General features: G+C 44.7%; 1 protein-coding gene across 9 annotated transcripts in view; it reads left to right on the top strand.

Moving 5' to 3' along the window:
• Positions 1–579: 579 nt before the first annotated feature.
• The window catches only part of CSNK1G1 (casein kinase 1 gamma 1), a 766,422-nt gene continuing 742,825 nt past the window's right edge, over positions 580–24,176 (top strand). For 5 of the 9 annotated variants that reach the window (XM_086959214.1, XM_086959213.1, XM_086959209.1 and 2 more), the window contains exon 1: positions 615–825. The gene's annotated coding sequence lies outside the window, so the exon portion shown is untranslated. Of the gene's footprint in view, positions 826–24,176 lie in introns of all 9 variants that reach the window. The other 4 variants (XM_086959215.1, XM_086959210.1, XM_086959211.1 and 1 more) reach the window with 3 other exon arrangements.

Raw genomic sequence — 24,176 nt, 5'->3', positions numbered from 1 at the left:
CACGCTATATAAAATCGCATAAATAAAATAAATAAATAAATGAAAATTCTGGCTACTGAAAATGTCCATGACCCAGAATATAAATAAATCAGCTATAACATTACACACCAATAGTCAGTTATACTAAAACGATTCTCTAACCCGGTGCCAGATCTCTCTCAGCGGGATAAAATAGTTTCAGTGCCTTTATTTCATTTAAAAATTGGTACATTCTGGGAGTTGTAGTCTCTGTCTCTTTAACAAAGGCGCCGGGTGGCAATAGCTTCTAAAAACGAAACACGGTCCTGGAACTACGTTGTATAGAACATTTTTATATAAGTAACTACTGTCAACCAACAAAAGTGCATTGGCGTGATTATCGTCACTAACCGAAATGAAGGATAGGTTCTGTTGAAGGGGTGGGGACCGACCATGACGTCAAATGCAAATACTTCCGCATAGTAACTGCCCGCCTAACGCGGTTGCTAAGGGAGGGGTTGAGCGCATTGAGCTGTTCTGCGTTGACCCTAACCCGGAAGCAGTCACGCTGACCGTGGTCCCACCCGTCTCTTTATGTGCTGCTAGAGGAGGGCGGCGCTCGTATTAGCGCTTCCGGTCCCCCTCCCTGCGGCGGCCAGAGGAGAGCGTAGAAGCGGATGGTGCGAGGCCTGAATACGGGGCGAGGCAGGAGAGGGGGACGGGAGGCAAGGGAAGAAGAAACTTAGAGGTGGCCCCCGGGTCCAAGAGCGTTCAGGGGGATCCTGGAGGAGGAGCAAAGGCTGCCGAAGGGGGCCGTAGCCCCCAGGATTATCAGCTACGAAGACAGCTAACAGCAAGCACCACAAGGTACATTTCCTACACCTCACCGTCAAGGCACCTATCTTCCTATTCACTGGTTACGTTCAGAACTGTTTTGCCACTAACTTTGACAGTTAATACCCTTCCGCAGGTTTCCTAGTATAGACATTAGCACATTTGTTGTGATCAGTTAAATAGCATTAGGCTTTACGCCGATACCTGTGTAAAGGCATACACCCTCACAAGGATATTAACGTACGTGCACCACCTTACGCGTAGACTCATGGTAAATGTATCGGCCATTTGGCAGCAGACTGAACACATTAGCCCCCACACAGCAGTATTAAGTTATCAACCTACAAACCATAGTATGAACACCAACCCTCCAGGCACTACTATGAAGACATCTGTTACCCACACTGAAATCCAGAGCCATATGTCCCAACCGAAACCAGTGCCCTTACAAGACTGCACATCATTGATGCCATACGTCAACTTTGCGAACACACCAGCCCTTTACAGCAGTGCTGTTAACATGCCAGAGCCCCATACCACGAACACTTTAAGAATACTTCACTTTTCTTCGGGCAGTGACTTCGTATACCGACATTCATCTATTGCTGCTGGCATTTACCACACATTACTCATACTCAACTGTACTAATTGTGACCACCCATTGTATCTGACGAGGAACCCTTCATCTCTCAAAGACCTTGATATGTTACCGATTACTTGTGTGCCCGATTACCTGTTTTGCCCGATTTGTCAGTCGCCTGCTCAGTTGCTCAATCCTGGTAAGAGATAACTTGAGGAGTAGTCATGAGTTTGTCATTGGTACTGCATGATCGTTGGCTAGCGCTACCAAACTTACACTCTTTATGCCTTCACAATTAAGCAGTCCAGGATTATGCTAATGGTCTCCACTATAAAGTAAGAACCACTATCGTAAAGACCCTAATCGTTTGAATTCAAGGGTTTCCTCCATCAGGCACCAGTCCCAGGCATTGCATACCCTTCATTAAATATACTTAATGCCTATCGCAGCAAAATGTAAATAGTGTACCCTTACGATTGTTTAATCGGTAGATCCTTATTAATGACATGAAATACTTTCCAGAAAATGATGGACCCTACAAACCTATTGTTACAACCCCCTTTGTTACAACCCCTGGACCCTTCCAACTCTGAACTCCAATATCATGTGTTATGGATAGTAATGTCAAAGAGCTGGTTTGAAAAAAAAAAATGTGTTGCTAATATATTGGGTATTGGTTACCAATCCCACTGACAAATTAGCACCAGAAACACTCTTCATGCGAACTTTCTTAGAAAAAAAGGTACTCGCTCACCCCCGCTTTAAAAATGAGAAGTACCGCACAGCAGTGGCTCGGTTCCTCGCTTTATTAACACCGTAAGCACCAGTTGGAGCACCCAGGGAGAGAGTGCTAATATGTTGCTCCATCAATCGTGCGACTTCCTTCCACACCCATAGCTCATTCCTCACCCTAGCAAAAGCCTCCCAGTTGCGTCCCAACACAACCTGCCCAGAGAAAGGCCATTTAACTGCAATCGGACACAATCTTGTACTGCATCCAATCCAGACTCCACCAGGGATTGACCAACAACAGGCGGCCGTTAGCCCTGTCACATTTAATTACTCCGCCCCACTCGCTGCCCCCATCAGACCCAAAATCACTTCTGTTCCCAGTGGAGGTTCTTCCTTGTGAGCCCGGTGACGCCCACCACTGGGGAGTTTGAGGCAGTGGATTCCGTCACGGCCCGAATGGTTCACCCTCACAGATAGAACGATAGTTCCAGTGTGGACCCAAATTGACTCCTTTTAGTCACTAATTTGCGTCATTTTACGTATTGATATGAGGCTTGTTTACCACCGCCCATTAAGTGCAAATTCATGATCGACGTAGGATGACCAGGCAGTTTGCAAAGTTTCTTGTTTGTTACGGAAGGGCCTATTTGGAGATGTGGGCGTCTGCCCTGTTGTTGTTTTGCTGAAGTAGGAGTCGTTATTTATTGGGGTTTGATGTTTTGTAGGTAATCTTACAGTTCAATAAAAAATGTGGGGAAAGCTTGCACTGACACCAGTTTCATGAGCGGGGGCGGGTGTGTTCTGGTTTCGCCTCCTTTGTTGCAAGGCTCGCAGATGCAGCTTTTCTTTCCGTTTGGTGGTGCGGCCGTTCATTGTCTGTCCCGGGGGTGTAAGGGGGCGAGGGGAGTTGTACTGTCCATTATTTCAAAACTGTGTTCTCTCTCTCTAATAGTCTTCTTTTTTTAATTATTATTATATGTATCAACCTGCTGTGATTAGAGGGAATCCCACGCACTATCGATTATTTTATGCTATACGCAACGTTTTTTAAAATTATATCAGAACTGCCCTGGTCATACGCAAACAGATGTGAAGCATTTAAAAGAGCGATTTTCATTCAATGCTGACGTACGGTAACCTCCATTTTAACGCACTTGGTGAAATCTAATTATAACATCCCATGTGCGCTAACAGGCATTTGCATGAAAAATCCCTCGTATGAATGAATACAAGCTAGGAAAAGGACCGTGCATTGACTTTCACCCGCCTTTGTCCCATTTCAATTTACAAATGTGGTAGAAACTTCATTGTTTGAAGGGTGCTGAGAAAGGAACGACGTAATTTACATTGCAAATGTAAATGACACCCATTGCGGATTCCGAAACCCTGTGCGTTGTTTTTCTATAGACTCTTTTCTTCAAGTATTTGTGTTTCAGCGAGCTTGTTTTTTTTTTAATCCTTTTTGTGGCCGGGCGGGAACGTCGCTCCTTGTGAGCACGTCCCTGATCTTTAGGAGACGTGCTTGTACTTAGGGAGTGGCCACCTTTGCTTTGCTTTCTCTTGTAAAGGAGGGCTGCCTTGTTTGTATACTGACAGCGCAGCATGCAAGTCCTCCCGTGGAGCTAGGTGAAAGTGTCCGCCCACCTGACACCTCCTTTGCCGAAAGGGATAAAAAAAAACTGGGCGCTTGCTTAGATTGGATTTTAGTGTTCGCTTTGTCTCTTGTGCTATGGAGGATATAATCCTATTTTACTGTGGGCTAGTAAAGCAAAAATGTCATGCGTATCCTTAAGATGCATCCATATTAGGCCTGTGTTACTGAATCCAAGGAGTACACGTACAGTAATGCATCACAGGGGTATCCCACCCTCGGTATGAGCCAGTTCTATACGAGAAAGCCCCCGGCATGGTTGCTATTATGTCATCAAATTACAGTGTACTTTTCAGTAACTTTTGCAATGTCCACCTACCGTTGTTAGGGTCAATTAACGCATGTGTAGCACTGGTCTCTTGTCTTTGTTGCAACACCATATGACGAATGTTTTTCAAGATCTTTTAGACCGAGCAGAAGAACGATGACACCCGTGGTCTGAAAACAGTGGTTTGTAGGTGACGATGAGGTGGTATACTGGAGCAAAAATGAAACCTACCCTGTATATAACCTTCGTGCCCCGGCACCAAATCAAAGTCGTGTCACCGCCAGAATAGCTGCTGTGCCTTAGTATTCATTGCAGTACGTTACTCAGACAACCTGCTGATGTCAGGTGATGCCTCAGCAGTGTGACACACACATGAGTCAGGGTGCTCTGTTTCTGTGTACAACATACGCGAGCTGTCTGTTTTGTAGTCAGAAGAACACTTCTCAAGAACGTAAATACAGGCCTGCTGTGCTGATTGTGACTTTTCAGTCCAAGTAGAAATTATTTAGTCTGTCCTCCATATGTGCCCAGTGTGCTATGGGAGTACGATAGCCGAGGGGACGATTGTCTGTAGGAGATGTGTATAGATAATGGAGCACAGATTCACTTCCTAGCAGACCTGGGTCCGACTTTATTTACTCTAAGGTCCAGCGCAAGCAGGCTTTAAGTAACATTTGCAGTGTAGCATCTTGAGGTGCAGTGTGATGTGGGTCTGTCTGGGGAGCTTGAGGACGTCAATAATGCAGGTTCTCATTGATAGCCACATAGTAGCGTTGTGGCAGGAGGTGATGCAGATCTCATGATGGAGGCCTAGGTCTGAGCATGCTATGCTGAAGTCTCGCAGCAGGTGAGGCACAGAAAAGGTGGGTGGATGAATGATGGGTGGATGGATGGATGAAAGGCTGAAGGATGGATGGATGTGTGAAAAGGTGGGTGGATGAATGATGGGTGGATGGATGAAAGGGTGGGTGGATGGATGTATGGATGAAAGGGTGGATGTATGTATGTATGGGAGGATGAAAGGGTGGATGGATGAAGGATGGATGGATGAAAGGGTGGATGGATGAAGGATGGATGGATATGTAAAAAGATGGGTGAATGGATGGATGAAAGGGTGGATGGATGAATGATAGATGTATGGATAGAAGGATGGAAGGGTGGATGGATGAAGGATGGATGTATGGATGGGAAGATGAAAGGGTAGATGGATGAAGGATGGATGTATGTATGGATGGGAGGATGAAAGGGTGGACGGATGAAGGATGTATGTATGGATGGGAGGATGAAAGGGTGGATGGATGGATGGATGTATGGATGGATAAAAGGCTGCATGGATGAATGATGCATGGATGGATGTGTGAAAAGGTGGGGGGATGAATGATGGGTGGATAGATGAAAGGGTGGGTGGATGGATGTATGGATGAAAGGGTGGATGGATGTATGGATGGGAGGATGAAAGGGTGGATGGATGAAGTATGGATGGGAGGATGAAAGGGTGGATGGATGAAGGATGGATGTATGGATGGGAGGATGAAAGGGTGGATGGATGTATGAATGGATAAAAGGTTGCATGGATGAATGATGGATGGATGTGTAAAAAGGTGGGTGGATGAATGATGGGTGGATGGAAGGAAGGGTGGATGGGTGAATGGATGGATGTATGGATGGAAGGATGGAAGGGTGGATGGATGAAGGATAGATTGGTGAAGGATAGATGTATGGATGGAAGAATGAAAGGGTGGACAGATGAAGGATGGATGGATGAAAGGGTGGATGGATGGATGAATGATGGATGGATGGAAGTGTGAAAAGGTGGGGGGGATGAATGATGGGTAGATGGATGGATGAAAGGGTGGGTGGGTGGATGGATGGATGAAAGGGTAGATAGGTGAAGGATGGATGCATGGATGGGAGGATGAAAGGGTGGGTGGATGAAGGATGGGAAGATGAAAGGGTGGATGGATGTATGAATGGATAAAAGGTTGCATGGATGAATTAACTTTTGTCGGAAGGGGGTCCTTACGCCTAAAAAGGTTTTACAGGGGGGTCTCGGCATCAAAATGTTTGAAGACCTCTGTGTTAGAGTGACTGCTAGCCATTGGTATGTTTCTCTTGCCTGCAGGCGTTTACTGTATAGGCAGTTGCTCTTTTTTCTTTGGAAAGCTTTTGAGATGGCAATTGTACGTTAGGTTTTCTAGCATGGACATTTGGGCTAGAATTATTTTAATTTTCACAGCTTCCTTTTCCATTTCCTCCAGACTTGCATTTCCTTCCCTCTAGTAAGTGATGTCACTTTCTGGTGAGGCAACGTCTCTTCACTAGTCATCCTGGATGGAAATGACATTACCGTTTGGAGGATGGGCACTGTAAAAGTAAGGAAGTACTTGTTTTATACAATAAGCCGAAAGAAAAACATTCAAAAAGAAGTCTGCCGCACTGTCACAAACGTATGTGTAACATTTCCTAAAGGAAACAAGAAAAGAAAGTGTGATAAATATTCCTTAGTGACCTAGTTTGTAACATACGTGTTTTAAAATTCATTCAGGAAAGTTCCACCTGCATAGAACATTTTAACGCTGGTTCTCCTAACATAATGTATTAATTGTTTTTTTACTTTAAATTCGACCTGATGTTGAATTTCTTTTCCCCATTACTCTGGATAAGATTCAGTTGTGTGATCTTTTGTAGTCCCCTTTTCTGTGTACTGAAATGCATGTAATAACAATATAGTAGCTCTTCACCATATACACCCTACACAGTATTGCATTTCCACGGATTGTCGTTTTAGCAGAATAATGGTGTTCTGCAGAGGGTTTTTAAAGCCAAAATCTGGATACCCCTTCCGCCTCCAAATAGTGTTAATACCTCTGCACCGTTCCTATTGCAGCAGGACCAAGTTTAATTCGCATATATCTGGGTCTAATTTGATGTGTCATGGTGGGCCACAAACAATGTATTGGGATGTGGCTCTAGTAAATTGCTAGTGGCTGAGATTGATTCAAGCACTCGATGCGTCACTTTTTTGTAGTGTATATTGTGCTGCCCTTAGTGTGTGTTTGATTTGTTCAGCATTCCGTCCATCATCTGTTCTTTTTGTATTTGTCACCCAAAGTGGAAAGGGTATGCCAAGACGGGGGTCCAGTGAAAACCGGTCCCAGGATGCTTGTTTCTGGTCCAGATAGGACCTGGCATTTCAAGCTGTTCTGTTCCCATGGGGAGCTGGGTCAAGACTGATTTACATATGTCTGAGTCCAAATTGGAATGGCATGACTATCTAACAAAGATGGATTTAACCCAGATCTGTGACTGGGGGTGAACGTTTGACTTGTTCAGCATTCCGTCCATCATCTGTTATTTTTTCATTTGTTGCCCTTGGTGCAACCAACAGGTATGGCCAGAAGTGAGTCTCGTGCTCAGTGTGCCACTGGGACAAATCTGCACCCGACTATAGAGTCCAGGTAGACCAAAACTGGTTTTTGATTGCTTATGCTCGATTCAGAGAGGATCTTGCTTGGCAGTAGAGGCTGCACTGTTCCATTGGCGCTGTAAAAAGGCTGATTGCATATGACTGGGTTTAATCTGAAGTGACATGATGGGCAAAAAAAATTTCATGTTAGGCATCCTCCAAGTTATTATCGTTGGCTAAGATTGCATCAGCCATTTCACCCATCAATTTCTTTTTTATAATACCTCTGTTAGCTAATAATCAGTAACTTTAACATGGTGGTAATACTTTTTAACTTACTCGCATAATTGTGTGTTTTGTCCATCTGTATATCTTTTTCTTTGCTACATGCTTTACTAACTCAAATAAATCTTCTGTTGCTATATTCGAAGATAATTGTTTTTATAAATATGAAGTAAAACCAGAAGAAAACATTGGAAAATGCTTGTATCCCAAAAGCAGTTAGCTACTCCAGTTACTGGACTATGCCGGTTCTGCTTGTTTGCAGCACTGGTGCAGAATATTATATAAGCGGAACACTTAACGTTTTTTGGTTAAGAAGAAGTTTAGCTGGTGGCATGTGTAATGGAGTGCATACAAAGGCTGCACATGGAATGCCTGCATCTAAGCTGCATCTCCTGGAAACCATGTGGATGGACTGTGCATAGACCCTAGAAATTTTTTTATAGAACAGTGCCGTTTTCGGTTGGTCTAACTGTATCTAAGTAGGGGATGGTCAATTGGAAGTTAAGCCATCTGAGGTGTTGCTTGGCACAAATGCCATCTCTTCGTTCTGGACGGGAAACGGCTTTTACAACGAAGCCGTTTCCACGAAATCTTTAACCACGCATGCAGTACAACGCATGCGTGGTTACAACTAATGCCTTTACCACGCATGCCTTTACTACGATGTTTGTAGTAAAGGCATATGTGGTAAAAGTAAAAAAAAAAAAAGAGGGGGGTTGGGGGGGTCTCCCCCCCCAAATAAAACAACTCACCATAAGTCACGTCGGCATCAGTCGATTAAGAGAAATCGGTAAAAAAATGCCGTTTTTTTTAACGACGTATGACGTCACCACGCAAATAGTCGGTGAAAGGTTTATGCGTGCTAAACTAATTCCGTTGTAACGCATGCGTGGTAAAGGCATGCGTTGCAACGGAATTCGTTGTATCATCATATATTCGTTCTGGACCACCTTAACCCTTATATTAACATTTACCTGTACAATTTCCAAGTGTTGGAGAAGGTCCAGCCCGTATGATGGCATTCTGTAGTTAAAATATTTGTCTTCCTGCCTACGTAACCTACATAAAAACTCTGGTTCTCGTCTGACGCTCCTCCCTCCTGTTACCACTGCAATTGCATGAGGTAGGATTAACAAGTGATTCAGCAGCATTCCCAGCTCTTGATCTATGATCATTAAGACCCAAGATGTTAGACCTTAGAGAATATGAATTGTAGTATATCCCAATGAATAAAAACAAATCACCCATTACAAATATACTGAACTGTTACCATTTCCATGGCATTTGTATTCTCCTTCTCAAACTGGGAGAAAGGGCAGGATTAAGAATTTGCTGATAATTTTTTATCTCTTCTCCTCTGGGGAGCATCCTCGAATTCAGACTGGACCTGCTAGGTCACAACCAGGCACGTGAGGTCCTTTCCCTTCTATAAAATGTTATCCATAATGCCTGAAGGTGGTTTTCTTTCCAAACCATGTGGTAAAACCCTTACTGAACTGTTGACATGTAGGAGACTGTGATGATTGCCTTAATTTTCTAAAGGATTCCCAATGTAATAAAAAAGGTTCTGTGTAGATGAACCCTCTTCATGTGTTCACATGCCATCCCTCACACCTGATCTCCAAGTGCATGTCTTGTGCTCAAATGGCCATTACTATATCTCTAGCAAAATGAAGAAGCATTTGCAATGCAATAGGTCTCGCAGCATTAAAGTTTGAGTTATTGGCATTGTATATGACAATGTGTTGCATGAATTTTTTTTTAAACTAAACAAAGTCGGCAAGGATACCTTATGTGGGAAAAAAAAGTTCTGAATTTGTAAACGTGAAATAATCCTAATATCAACGAGGCGCAGTGGATGCGGACCGTTAACAGTGCAATAGGCAGGAAGGTGGTGGCCGAGAGGTCCCCTGAAGAAAAGAATCATGCAGCAGTGATGGTGTGATCAGGGGGGTGAGGGGGTGCGGTGGTGATCACGGTGCTCAGGAGATGCTCCTATTTCAGGCTGCACGATAAATAATGCGGTGGGGGTCCGCGGCGGACTGTGGCACAATGGTCAGGCTGTCATGCTGTGCAGAGCCCCACTCGTGTTAGGTAGGGTCATGGCTTCAACTACCAGCAGTTTGTGGTATAAATAAATTTGGTTCCCAGTGACCTGCATTTTGTAACACTGTATGTATCCTCCTATTGAAAAAAACCGCATAATTTCTCATTTAACAAACAGCTGAATTAGTATTGTTGCCTCTCCTGGCATATCACACCTCCACCCTACTTAAACTATAGGTGGTATCTAAAGGAGACCTGTATCTGTTTAACTGTTGTGGCGTTATCGTAATCATGCACGTTTTATTGGGTTCCTACCTATATTCAATTATGTGCTCTTGTCTAGGTCAACTTCTTAAGATATCACTGCCTTGAAGTGACGTGATGTGATGTCATAGTTCAATTGGTGTACAGTGTCCCTTCTACTAACCCTGCCATTTTGGTGCATCGGCGTACATGACAACCATATACGTTCATTTGTTAAAAATAAAACAACATGCCATACAACTAATTCACTCATCAGATCGAATCCTAAGTCCTCTGAAATCAAGACACCGGAAGTTAAACACTCCAAAGAAACCCCATGGGCTCCAGATGCATATCTGGGAGCACAACGTCCCCACACGGGAGCACAGACTGAGCCCTCGCACTCCACAACCAAGCACCCAACATTTGTCAACACACCCTAGACTGTCAGCTCCTGCGGGGTCACTCCTCTATCAGTTTCTAAAGCACCCGACAGGAGCTATACAATATCTTGGATACAGACATCTATCGGCACACCCGTCCCCCCCTGCTGAGTGCTTCCCTCTACAACCTGTTGCACACTCTAGTTCACTCATTGCACACTTTCACAGTGGCTGAGGGGGCAGGGGGCTGTCACGGAAGCCTGTGTACCTGCTATAAATCGCACTACTCTCGCCTAGGGGGTACAGTGAGAAGGTGGGGTGGTTAGGACCGTTTTCGGTTATAACTGTCTGGGCGGGGGTGGAGGGCAGAGTCAGACTCCAAAAGGATTAAACTGCAACAAATTCAAATCTGCCACGACGAAGCTGCGCATGCGCACACCACTGCACATACAAGTTCAAGAAATAAGTGCTGTTTTGGGAGTGGCGGCTAGACAGGTTAGCATGCCACAGTCAAAGGAATTTAATAAACACTTAAGAAAACGCTGGGCCCGAAGTTAGACGTATCCACCGGGTAACTGAGGGGGGTGGCCTGGGTAGGTTGTCATTTCCGGACTGTTCTTTGCTCCAACACCTGGCTTTGCCTCCTGCCATAGGCTCTTCTACCTAGCACTAACTTAAGTATTCAGGGTACCCCGAGAGGAGCGTGGATCCCGCGCCACCCCTCTGCTCCTTCCATTCCGGCCTCTAGCCTTACTGCTGCCGGCTCAGTACTTTACAAACACACCCACTGACACTGCGGCCGCAGAGTCCATCTCCGCTTTGTAAACTTAGTAGGGAGTGAGTGGTTCTAAGTCACGGGGCGCCACTGTGCTTATGGTCTCTGATATTACACGTCACAGAAAAACCAGACACTAAATACTTTATTACACGCGCGAGATCTCAAGGACTACGTGACCCAGAATGCTCTCTCCACACTTATTACAAACATCCAGGTAAACACGAGCACCAGAAGGCAAAGAACACAGTTTCTATTTCGTACTCACGCCAGATCTGGGACTCTGCAGTCTGGGGCACTGAATGGGTGTAATGTCAGCACACTTACAAGAGTTTCTCAACAGAACTACAAGTACCAGGAGGCAGAGTTCAAACCGAGACTCCACGCCCCACGTGGGACAGAAAGCTCGAGATACCCGCGACGGCCACGCAGGCATCCCGAGCCTCGCCCATTCCCCTCTAACACGCTCTGCGCTTTTCCTCACCTCTGGAAGAAGTATCGGACGACCATGAAGAGCAGCGCGCCGGGCATGGTGATATAAAAGTGCGAGGCCTTGGGCAGCGCCGGTTCGTCATAGTCTTCCAAGTCGGGCCAGGTGTAGTTAGCAGGCAGCCAGAGCCGGTCCCATCAGAACCAGTCCTGGACCGTCTGCAGCATCTTGGCGGACGAACACCCAGACACCCGGCAGGTAGGCAGCCCTCCGCCCAGCAGGCAGCTCGAAAGAACAGCCACAGGATGTGCGAGCCCTGTGACTTGCAGAGCAAACCACAGCGATACCGAAACCTTCCGTGGGGCGGGACTTCCGTCTTCGGAAGCCCGCACACGCGCCCACGGAGTGCCACCGAGAGAAGCGGTGCTGGTGAGGCGGGGCTCCCATGCCCGAGGGAGAGCCCCGCGGTGGCGGCTGAAGTCCGGAGTGGCGCTAAGTGGGCCTTACTTGTGGAGGGGAGGTGGGGCACGCTTGTGTGTGTGTACGCGCTCGTGTGTGCGGCGGGGCTCTGTATGTATGTGTGTGCGTGTGTGTAGGTGCGCTTGTGTGTGTGTGTCTGTGTGTGCAGCGGGCGGGGCTGCGGGTCTCTGTATGTGTGCGTGCTTGTGTCTAGGTGCGCTCGTGTGTCTGTTTCTGTTTGTGCGCATGCGTAAGCAAGGGTAGGTGTGGCGGTAAGTGGGCCTTACTTGTGGGGGAGGTGGGGCGCGCTTGTGTGTGTGTGTGTGTATGAGCTAGTGTGTGCGGCGGGCCTCTGTATGTGTGTGCGTGTGTGTAGGTGCGCTCGTGTGTGTGTCTGTGTGTGCAGCGGGGGCCGGGGGTCTCTGTATGTGTGCGTGCTTGTGTGTAGGTGCGCTTGTGTGTCTGTTTCTGTTTGTGCGCATGCGTAAGCAAGGGGAGGTGTGGCTGTGTGGTACAGCTTGTGTGCAACTTTAATTCCAAATGCACGCGTGGCCCTAGTAATATGCCTGCTCACAATCGCAACAAAGAAAGAAATTAGCATAGTAATTATCACAGCATGCCGCCAGGCCCCGAAGCACGTTTCCAAAAGTGGTTGCTAGACTAAGTAAACAAATGTAAGGCGCCAGCTCACCAGTCTTCCAGACAGTATCACTCAAGTATAATGAAGCCCAGCAGGTATTCCGGCCAGGACCACTGAAATGAAATTGAACAGTAAAAAGCTGCCCTTTGGAAGCGCGTTCCCATTTTAGAATTGGCTCGTGGACACGCGTTCACAGAGCAGATTCTGCTCGTGCACTGTCTGCCCCAACATTTCTTTCACATTGGAAGCTGACGTGACCTCCTGATGCGCGAACTCTTTGCAATCTGCTTGTGCGTAGGACCGCAGAGGTTGGGCAGAAGTTTGGCGCCACCATCTCCTTGGCACTGCAGTGCGTGAGGGTGCTGGAGAAAATCTGTGTCTGTGCTGCGTTGTATCCGCGCACAAGCCGAGGTGAGCAAAGCGCCGGGCCCTTCGTTTCAAAATATGTTGGTGTAAACTTCACCCAATTAATACCGTCACGGTACAGGTAAGGCCAGTTTTCCTAGCAATGTTGTTATTCAAGTCTCAACACACGATCTGATCGGAGTAACCTAATTGTGAATTTTTCTGTAAAAACCAAAAACAATGGCCTTACTGCCTAAAACGTTAATGCTTTTGTGATCGTGCAGGAAAAATACATTTCTGGTGTTGCAGGGGCGACTATTGGCTATGTGAATATAATCATAATAAAGGAAACGGTTTCGTGCAGCGAGCGGGGCAAAGGAATGGTCAAGGCTCGGCCTCGTAGTGTAACCTGCTGACCTCGGCTAAGTTGCCATAGTTTTAGGCGCAGTCTGTAGGCTGAATGACGGCGGTTCACTTCCAAAAATAACTGCTTGCTTGGTGCGGTGGTGATCACGGCGCTCAGGAGATGCTCCCATTTGAGGCTGCACGATAAATAATGCGGTGGGGGTCCGCAGCGGACTGTGGCACAACGGTCAGGCTGCCATGCTGTGCAGGGGCCCGCCCGTGTTAGGTAGGGTCATGGCTTCAACTACCACCATCTGCTTAAGCAAAGAGGATGTGGTCCGTCTGCTAGACTGCCGAGTTTGGTGTTGAAAAAAGCAGGGTTCGAGCCTCGCGTCCACATCCAGTGATTCTGGGCAAATCACTTAAACTCCCGTAGCTGAATGTGTAATGTAAATACGGTGCTCATGTGGGGCGCGCCGATACTTGTAAGTCGAGTTCGTGCTATGTAGATATGCAAAACTAAAAGCAGTTGTTGGAAACAGAAAGCGATATATGTGCTTTTAGCAGGAGTGGGCAATGTATTACAGCTGTTAACGTTACCGTTGTTAATGTTGGATGCTCATGGCAGTCTGCTTCCAATTTATTTGTTTTTGCCTCATGGTGCATGCGTTTGTCCACTAAAAACCTGGTCTGAGTGCAGTGTTGACGCGAAAGTGAAACTGAATGCTTTTGCCTCGAGACAGGAGATGTGCGCGGCCGTGTGTAAAACTGAAACTGACATGCTGTTCAGTTGACGCGCGCGACCTAATCCAGGTCGAACAGCTGCGCGTTCACATTGCTTGTCCGCTGTCTGTTCCCCTTGAGTCCTTGAAAGCCGAAATGATTGCAATAGAGTCTCGCTGCGACGGATTGCTTTGCGATCTGGTTCGAGACCTAAAAACGCATATCTTTCCTTTACTTATAAATACTATACCTCCAAACTGTGAGGCATAGTGGCCAATGTGTTCTATGCTGGGTACACAAAAGTTCACAATCAAACTTTTAAAACAAGACTTAATTATTTATACCACCATAACAGTCTTTGATTATCAGCATAAAATATTTTAGTTCAAAAATACAATCTTAATTGACTCTTGTCGCAGAAAACCTTCACTTTTTAAATAAATATTTATTTCTTTTGTTGATAACCTATTTAAATGACTGTATACAGGAATCACATTCTGAAATACATGCAGCAAACTGTGAGAAACATTTTACCCCAACACAATTTATTGTAGCAAGAATTATCTACAAAATAAACTGTCAAATTATAGATCCACACACAACCTCAACTCTTGATTTTTCTTAAGAGCGATTACAATGGCAGAAACCTACTCAGAACGGTCTGTAGGCTCAATGATGACTTCAGAACACTAAGCATCCAAATGAGATTTTCACTTCTGACGCATACCTACAGGAATCTTGCGAACCTTGTGCTGAATAGGCACAGCTCATTTTTTAAGTTAGATTTTGTGAGTAAAACCTTTCAACTTTTTTTTTGAAAAACAATTTGGTGTTTAGCTGCGATAGCATCCACACTAGATTTGTCAACAGTCACACTTTTGATTTCAATTTCCCTTAATTTAAAAGGACAATCCGTACCCAGACACAAAATGACACCCAACTTCCCCAGGTCGTACCACCCTACTATGTTTTTACCACCAATAGCAACATAAAGCTTCGTAAAAACATTGCGCCCTTTCAATTCCAAATTCTCTTAAAAAAACCAACATATGAATATTAAAATTAGTGAATGCCTTGGGATTAATATCAGTGTTTTTCAGCTTGACATCTATCCAATTTTCTTCACAAAAAAAAGACAAAATGGTAATGGGTGAGCCTGAGTTTGCCATAACTTCTAGGGCCACCTTCCCATTATGAACAACACCCAAAAGCGCTTTAAAAGGAACACCAACGTTACCGACAATGTGATCAAATGAAGAATCATAAACAGTAAGAAGTAAATTCTCTAAATCCTGCTCGACATTAGATATGTTATTAACCGTGGTATTAGAACATTTTTTAGGTGCTCTGCACACATTCTGAAAGTGACCAGACTTGCCACATTTAATATATTCTTTCTTAAAGCAGGACAATCAGGACTATTAGCCAAATGCAATTTTGAGCTACGCCGATAGCTGCTAGGTTTAGTATCTTTTGCTACTGCTATCCTGATAGAACTTTTAACACAGTATAGCACAATCAGGAGAAGCAACGTCATTCTCATCAGTTTTGATGGCTTTAGCAGATTGAATAGATCTTTCAATACCTTTAGCTAATTCCAACACTTCGGCCAACAAAGGATTATGACAGGCTAAAAGCCTCTCTTGCACTTTTTTAGATTCACACTCGAAAACAAACTGATCTCTAATGCAGATATCAGCGTTGGCTCTGAACTCACAATTGGGCAGCCAACACCCTAAGGGCTGCAACATACTCCTCAATAGTCTCATCTGCATGTTGGTTTCTTTTATGAAAAGTATGTCTTTATATCATAACAATAGGTTCATCTTCAAATTGTTTCTTCAATCTTGCTTCTGCTTCCTTAACCTCTTCGCTGCTGATGACGAGCTCAGCTCGTCATCAGCTATGGCGCTCATATGCTGATGACAAGCTGAGCTTGTCATGTAACGCGGTGTTTTGAAAATGGCAGCACACAGCGGGAAAAGCCGCCGCAGCGATGCAGTTAAAGACATTCCCCCCCCTTCACCTTCACCACTTGGTGCAGTTGTAGGTGTAAGATTTTCAAAAATGTCTTTGGCTGCGGTGCCCAGAAAACTGAATAGAATCGCTTTCTTCCTGTTAGGAGACAACCAATTACCATCTATACCTACAATATCATTTTCAAAAGTCTTAAACCAATTTTTACATTTTAACTTTGGTTTACTAGGAATCTGTAAGATAATTGCAGGTTGATTACAGTATTGAGAAGTCACCATGCTACAGTAATATTAGTAGGAAGAACAAGAAAAGAGAATAAACTGAATAAGTATGTATATATGTGCAACTAAACACAGCTCTGGAGAAAAAAACCATGTCTACAGCCAAAGTTCAAAAAGAAGCAAACAGTAGAAAACGGGGCATTAAATATGCATGCTACATAAGTACTTGCCAAATGTGTGCATATAACTGTTGAAATAATGTCCCAAGAAAATACACGTGAAAGTGTGTGTCACTGTTGCAGACACACCATCAAGAAACAGGATAACGTAGCCGAGGAAGTGTGCGTACCACTGTGATGCACAACAAAAATTGAGGACCTAATAAGATGCCCAGCAGAAACAGAATTCCTCTGAAATAGTGTGCGAATCACTGAAACGCACGCACAGCTGCTCCGATGACTCCAGTGATTAACTTGAAGAACCGCACATGCAGCCGCTCCGATGACTTAAGTAACTTTAGGACAAACAGCTCGCGTGTAAAATGAAGCACTTATGTGAGCATTCAAAATGGCTGCCACGTAACATGGTTTATGCTTCTTTCTACAGTAAATAGATTACGGGCACATCTCCCAGCGGACGTCAGTTGGATTCTCACGTCCCTGAAATAAAGCACGAGAAGTCGAACGCTGGAAGGGAATCTTTACGTCCAGGAATCCTCAGCGCATGCAGGAATCCACAAGCGCACAAGGCCTCAGCCGCCAAACGGTGATTAACCAGTTTGTTCACAGTACTTTGAAAGTGACAGCACGATGAGTCCAGAAAGTCGAAAACTAGGTCCTTAAATGTGCAATGGTCACTTACAATAGAAATCCTCAGGAACCAAGTAAAAAAACGGCCTGCTGAATAAAAATGAAATTGGCACAGTGAATCGGCCCGAAAAACTCGTCGCCATTGTAAAGAAACAAAGGAGTTGAAATATATATAAAATAAGATTATTTAAGTGCCATAAAGTGACCCACTGGTGCAAGAGCTAAAGACGTCCAGCTTCAGCAAACTCCAACCGCTTCTCTTGAACTTCAACCAAAACTATTACTTACGGGAATTCCAGTTACATCGGAGAATTCTAAATTACATAGATAAATTACACATTACCTCATAACATCATTCAAGAGAAAGCTGTTCCACGGTTAAACATTAAATGAATTAACACAAATAAAAGGGAAAAAAGTACGAAATACCATACCTACACAATGTATCAATGTGTAATATATCAAGAATTAGCTACAAAATAAACTGTAAAAATATAGCTTAGCAAACGGGCAGGCCGTAGTGACAGCATAAACAAACATTACAACTCGCCCACTCTTGTGACATCTTACCACAAAGATGAATTAGGATAGTGAAAACCCTACTTGAATGTAAATATGTAAATGTGGGATTCTTGTAAAGCGCACTGTTACTCTACCCGAGTGTCCTGGCGCTGTAGACCGCTGGGGAACCCGTCCTGGTTTTCCCTGTGAGATGGTCCCTTTCTGGGTATCTCCAGGGTGAAACCAGGCATCCCCGGCGTCTGTGGGGGGCCGTTGTAGAGATGAGACAAGCTTAATGCCCAGAGTTACCGAGTGTGTTCCCTGGTTAGAGTAGGCACTGAGGCGAGCATTATCGAGTCCGTTGACCTCTGGTCCACGACCCTGCCGCGTCGGGAATTGAACACTGGTCCCAGGCCGTTCTCTGCTTACAGGTCTGCCGCCTCTAACCAGTGAGCCACACCTCTCCATTCCTACATGTATTAACAAGCAAGTCATCAGGGACCAGCCCTTCTGCAGAGAGACTCTGTTCCCAGCTGGGGACCACCTAAGACCATTGCTATACACTCGAGTAATTTATCAGTCATACTACAGAATGTTGGGCCACCATACATATAAAAATTAAATTCATAAATGATACTCAACATCCCGGCGATCTAATGTCATGTTTAAAGTTTTTAGGTCTCGCCTCTCAATGCGCATGCGCATTGAGCGGAGCGAGACTATAGGGGCTTAAACAGACCTTACCTAGACTGGCGATCTGATGCTATGCCCGTGCGCTTTTAGGTCAATGCGCAAGCGCATTGACCTAAAATGCGCGTGCACAGCATCAAATCGCCAGCCATCTGTTGCCCAGCTTGGTGCCGCTCCACCCCCTGCAGCATCAAAGGCTTTCACGGTCGGACGTGCTTTCAGTTTCACGGCCGGCCGGCCGTGTCTCCTTATTTAACTTGTGCCGCCAGCTAGTCAGCCTCTCTGCCCTTGTTGTGCCACCCGACTTGTTTAGTTAAGTAATCCATGAATTGCATCTCGTTTGCAGCAGTCTCCAGGTGTGCTTCCAAACCCCCCACCCCTCCCGCGCCTGTGTGGTTGTGCCTAGTCTGTGTTTCTCTCTACACTCCCATTGCTTCAAATCAGGCCCCCACCCCTACAAAAAAACACTTTTGCTCTTTTATTTAGAATAAACTCCTGCTTTACTACTTTCTGCTTTTTCTCATTTAATGATTTCTATCCCTCTCATCCAAATTATTCTCCATTTAATCCACATTTTGCTTCCTGTGCAGAACATGTTTCCACTTTGGCTTGTGCAACACATGTCAGCTTCCACTTAATATCTATGTAAACGTTTACCAGTAGGCAGCCTGGCCCCTTCCTGGAGTCATCTTCCTGAGTCGTATCAGTCAGCATGCTGTGTTTCCTTTGGCAAGGAGTGTGCTTTGTGTGGGCCGAGCTGCTCCCAGGGCGCCTTGAGCAGGATTATGTTGATTGCAGCACGCACGTTTCTTTCTCTTTTGGGCTCCTTTCAACTGCACCCCATCATCTGAACTACAGAGTAACTGACCCAGCCCTGCACTTGTGTGGGGAGCCATAGAGAGCAAGGGACATGAAAGCACAAACGCAGCCACATGAGTGCATGAAAAACAGGTTTACACTCTTGTGTTTGTAATCGCCATTCTACAAAAGGAACAATGCTTTATGCAATTAACAGCACGAAAGGATGGAATTATAAGCATCTCGTCTTGTTTACCCTTGCGTTGGAGCCTTGGGCTTGACACTAACCTAACCGCCTGATCGATACCTCGCAGCACTTATATGCTGAGGATAATCCGAATCACCAGATCAACCTACGGGCCTAAATATTTATCTAATTAACATCTTTGACATTTATGTATGTATATCCACATACAACCTTTGTGAGTGGTCTTTTTAACTGTACACATGTGCAATTTATATTCCTTTTTGGGTGCCCCGGAGCGCACACACCCGCTTTTGTAAGGCGGTATAACAAATGTCAAAAAATGGAGCGCACACACCCGCTTTTGTAAAGCGGTATAACAAATGTCAAAAAATCGAACTCCACAGGCCTAGTTATACTACCCATGATGCTTTCACTACTTAAGACACCCCGTATGAGGCTGGGTATCGCTACGCATAAAAGGAGTCAACACAGTCCTATTCCCCAAATAGTGCGCATGGGCACAACAGTACTTTGCCTCTTCAATACTGCGCATGCACAATATTCTCCCATTACGGTGGACTAGCAGGGCGCATGGGCATTTCAACGCATGCTTTGACAGACGATGGGCCCACCCACGAGACCAAGACGCAGGTGCTTGACCAAGCGCTATGTTCACACATTATTTTGACGCTGGAAAACCGGATATGCCTTAAAAGGCATTCAGTGTCACCTAACTACTGCAAGTCTTTCCCAATTATCCATTTAGCCTGTGTATTTAAATCTTCGCCTCAGCGCTCCTCATTCAACCATGGAGCCACGGAAGGGAAGGTTTGGAGCAAGGGAAATCTCTGGCATTGTAAGTACGGAATAGCCGAGGCAGCAATTCCAAACTGTCATCTGGATTCCTGTGATGTGAGTACCAATGTAAAACGCAGCTTCAGAGACTGTGGGCCTCATTTATGAAGGCCTTGCGCCACAGGTGCATCACTTTTTCCCATTTTAAAAGTGACGCACCGGTGGCGCAAGGCCTTCATAAATATGGCCCTGTGTATTTCTCTTTTGCCTCAACTTCTTTAGAATGCTATTAAGCACCTGGTACCTCCGTTTTTCAGGCTCATGTCGCCATTCAGCAAATGGTAAAAAGTATGCATCTTTTTTACCATTTCTTTTTCAGACAAACACTATAGTGAATGCAGGATACCGTTTTTTAAATCATGGTCCTTCTGAATAGAGTGTGTTGTGCACTGCTGGCATTTCATGCTGCTGAGGTCTCACCCTCACACACCCTCACACACACACCCACACACACCCCCTCACCCCCTCACCCTCACACCCCCTCACCCTCACACCCCCTCACCCTCACACGACTCAGTGCTACAACACATATTGTGTTACAATAGGTGTCACATTTGCGAAAGATAAAACTATTGGCATTGTAAATAACAAAGCTATTAATTTCGCTATTTTAAAAACAAGCACATAAATAAAAAAAATTGTATTTTACAATACCAATAGCTCAAACTTTCCTAATGCAAGACCTATTGTATTGCTGTGCTTCTCTCCCCTGCTGCACTCTCCTGCTCTCTAGAGATGTGGCCTAACGACCAGAGCTGCCATCTAAGTCACGTAAATACAAAACATGTTGCATTCCAAATGCTATAGGTGTCACATTCGCGAAAGTTATAACTATTGGCATTGTAAATGACAAAGCTATCAATTTAGCTATTTTAAAAACCAACAAAAAAATAAAATATTTGTCATTTACAAGACCAATAGCTCCAACTTTTCTAATGCGAGACCTATTGCATTTCCAATACTTGTTCTGTATTGTGTCCCAGTAAGCTGCCAGTAGTACCTCTCCTTTCCTCTGCAGGAAACGTTATATATACAACCTGTATGGGCTCTTTCCTCCACCCTCATAGACTAGAACATATTTAACAGATTCATAATTTAAAAATACTTCAATTATGTTGCAAACCATCAGTTAATAATGTGGTTCTGTCATTCATCAAATATTTATGTACATTGTCGAACAGTATTCTTTTCCTTACTGGTTGACACAACTTTCAGAGGTCCAGTTCTTTTCTCCACCTCCTCGGGTCCGACAGATTTTGTATAACCAGGGCACGAGTCGGGAGTACACCCACTTTTTTCACAGGGTGAACACCCTGATCTTGTCCCGGTGTAATTTCCAAACACCGGGACACTTTTAGCAGTGCTTACACGTTGTCTGCTTTCCATCTGCAACAAGCAACAATGTGCAGGCCGGGACTGGGCTTTCTGATTTAAGGCTCCTGCTGGGCACATAACAAAGGCCAAATTTGAGGGGTCATCAGGCCTCCTTTTGTTCAGTCTCTTGGCAGGTAGCAGTCTGGAGCCTCACACCTAGATGCAAATGAAGCAGATGGAAACAAGGTTAGCACTTCACACATACTTAAACGCAGCTTTTCACTTTGTTCAGTCCCTGTTTAGGAGATATGTATGTACAGTAAGAATATCAGATGTGTTGGTCTTTCCCAGTATTTACACACAGCAAAATGCATTTATATAGAGCTTACTTCCCCTGAGGAGGCGTTTAAATAATTTAAGTACCACTGTTTTTCTTGTATAGCCCTACTCATTCCAATGCAGGGTGTCGGAGCTCTTTACATCAACACGTGCATATTACATGTACAATAAAAACGTTTGTAAATTAATGTACAGGATGTGTTACATAAAACTGGGGTTTTGTAAGGTGTAGAAGTCGCATATCCTCTTCCATAGCTCACTTTGCTATTGTCCTCGCAGTGCACTCAAACGTACACATGATAGACCTGCTAAACATATGTGAGGGCTGTAGAACTGATGTCACTTCTTGTGATGCCACGTCCTATAAATTTGTGGCTTGTGATTCAACTTTCTATGATGTCAATTCCTGTGATGCCATTTGTGATGTCGCACACCGTTATGTCACTTGCATACTGCCAGACTGTCAGTCCCCCACTTCTTTTTTTTTTTTGGATTTGTGGCCTGTGTATATAACGTATTATCTACTTTAAATGTATACAGTCGCTTCTCTGAAAAAAAGACTGCTCCTTAACCATCAAATATGCCATACAGTTCCCAGCACATCTTTGTTGTGAATTCTCATGGAATACCCACTTCTTTCTAACTGTGACGTCTGTATTGGAATTTCCTGATATAAGAGTCAAGAAAGTGGGAAGCCATCGCAGTGTGCCCCCCCCCCCCCACCTCTCCCTAAACCCTCAGCGCCACCCACACTGAACACCTGGGAGCAATCTTGTTACAATATTTCTCACTTTAATACTCTATGTAAGGTAGATGTTAGCGGCACAAAGCTGTCTTCGATATGTAGTGAACTTTTCTGGGTACAATTGTATGATGGGTGCTTGCTTGGTGTGCAATATTTGCTCTATAGAATTAGCCAAACCTTTATATACCAGGGTTAGACAACACTTTCTCATGCAAGCATATATAAAAAGCTGCACTCTTGTTTGTTGCAGGGCTTTTCTGGTAATAGATGCATGATATCCTGGCCTTAATGTAAAAAAACATGTCTAGCACGGACTGTGTGTATGTGTAAGTCTTAGTTCCCATGGAACTAATATTGTAAATGATGACACTAGCTAGCTTGTGTGCAAGATTGCAATCATTCAGTGCCAGCGTGGCATTTGTTAATAACTAAAATAACACCAACACAGCTGAACGAAATCTTCCAGTTTCCACCCCTGGGAATTAAGTGTAGTGATGAGCACTGCAGGCCATCTAGCCTTGAACGGAAATAGTTTGGAATGAAGGAGGAAGTAAAACTGATTAGAGTTGTCTGCCATTGGAGCGTTTGAAACGGAGGCATTTTTGCGTTCTGGAGTTCAGATACGAGAGACTTCACAGAAGCTTCCTCCACTTTTCATAGGAAATTGTTGGGGACAAAGGTATAATGGGGCCCAAGAATATGGGACGGGTTGACATGGAACCTTACTTACTCTTAGAAGGGATTGTGCCGGACCATTTATATCCGAATCCAGGCCTCGCAGCTTTCTGAGGTATGTGATGATGGGTACATCGCGCTCCATAAAATAGGGATATTACGAATAGCTCAGCCAGTTGGCCCTAACTCTTACTCGTACACACTCTGAAAAGAGTACCTTTCATGTTATACTGTAAGGCCCGGCTTAAATGTAGGTTTTACCAGGAAATCCCTACCGTAGATGATGCTATAAAATGTCTCCTAATGGCTGGGTTCTAGTATCCTACTTCCCCGGACCTGTCATGCAAACCCAACCTCCCCTGAGCATGGATCGCAAAATATAGGTCTCTTCTTAGTTGGGCAACAGTTATCTGCTGGTTGTTATGGGGGGAGGGGGGGGGGGCTAGGGAGGCTTGGGGCGAGGGGGGATTCAAGTTTGTGTTTGGAACCAATGTGGGCAGGTGATTGACTTTTTGTTTTCAGTACGCTGTCAATGCTGAGAAACTGTTGCACCGAAATGAACTTGAAACAGTTATAATGCAAGATGCCAGTAATGTCTTATGGTGAGGTAGATCCACCCGACTGCGCAACCAGTTGGCAGAACTTCCGTTGTCATATGAATGATTTGAAATGTGACCGGCCTGAATATGAAATGTGACCGGCCTGAAAACTTCAAAAAGATGAGCCAGGAACTGGTGTACGAGGGTCTGCATCAAATGGATAATGTGCTATTGCAATAAATCCATCTTCATCCAAACACCCAGGCAGTGTTTTATATTAAATGGAACCACCATAGATTTTTCTCTTTATACCCCATGGGTATGCATGGACTGGCTATTCTTAACACTTGTCCTTAACTTTGAACTATAATTGGAAATAGCAGGTGACCAAGGGAGATATAAAATTGTCAAGATGGGCAATAC

Source organism: Lissotriton vulgaris, chromosome 2_2 (assembly GCF_964263255.1).
Source record: "Lissotriton vulgaris chromosome 2_2, aLisVul1.2, whole genome shotgun sequence".
NCBI classification, from domain to species: domain Eukaryota; kingdom Metazoa; phylum Chordata; class Amphibia; order Caudata; family Salamandridae; genus Lissotriton; species Lissotriton vulgaris.
The sequence above is the reverse complement of the archived record's forward strand: the minus strand, read 5'-3'. Positions and strand labels throughout refer to the sequence as shown.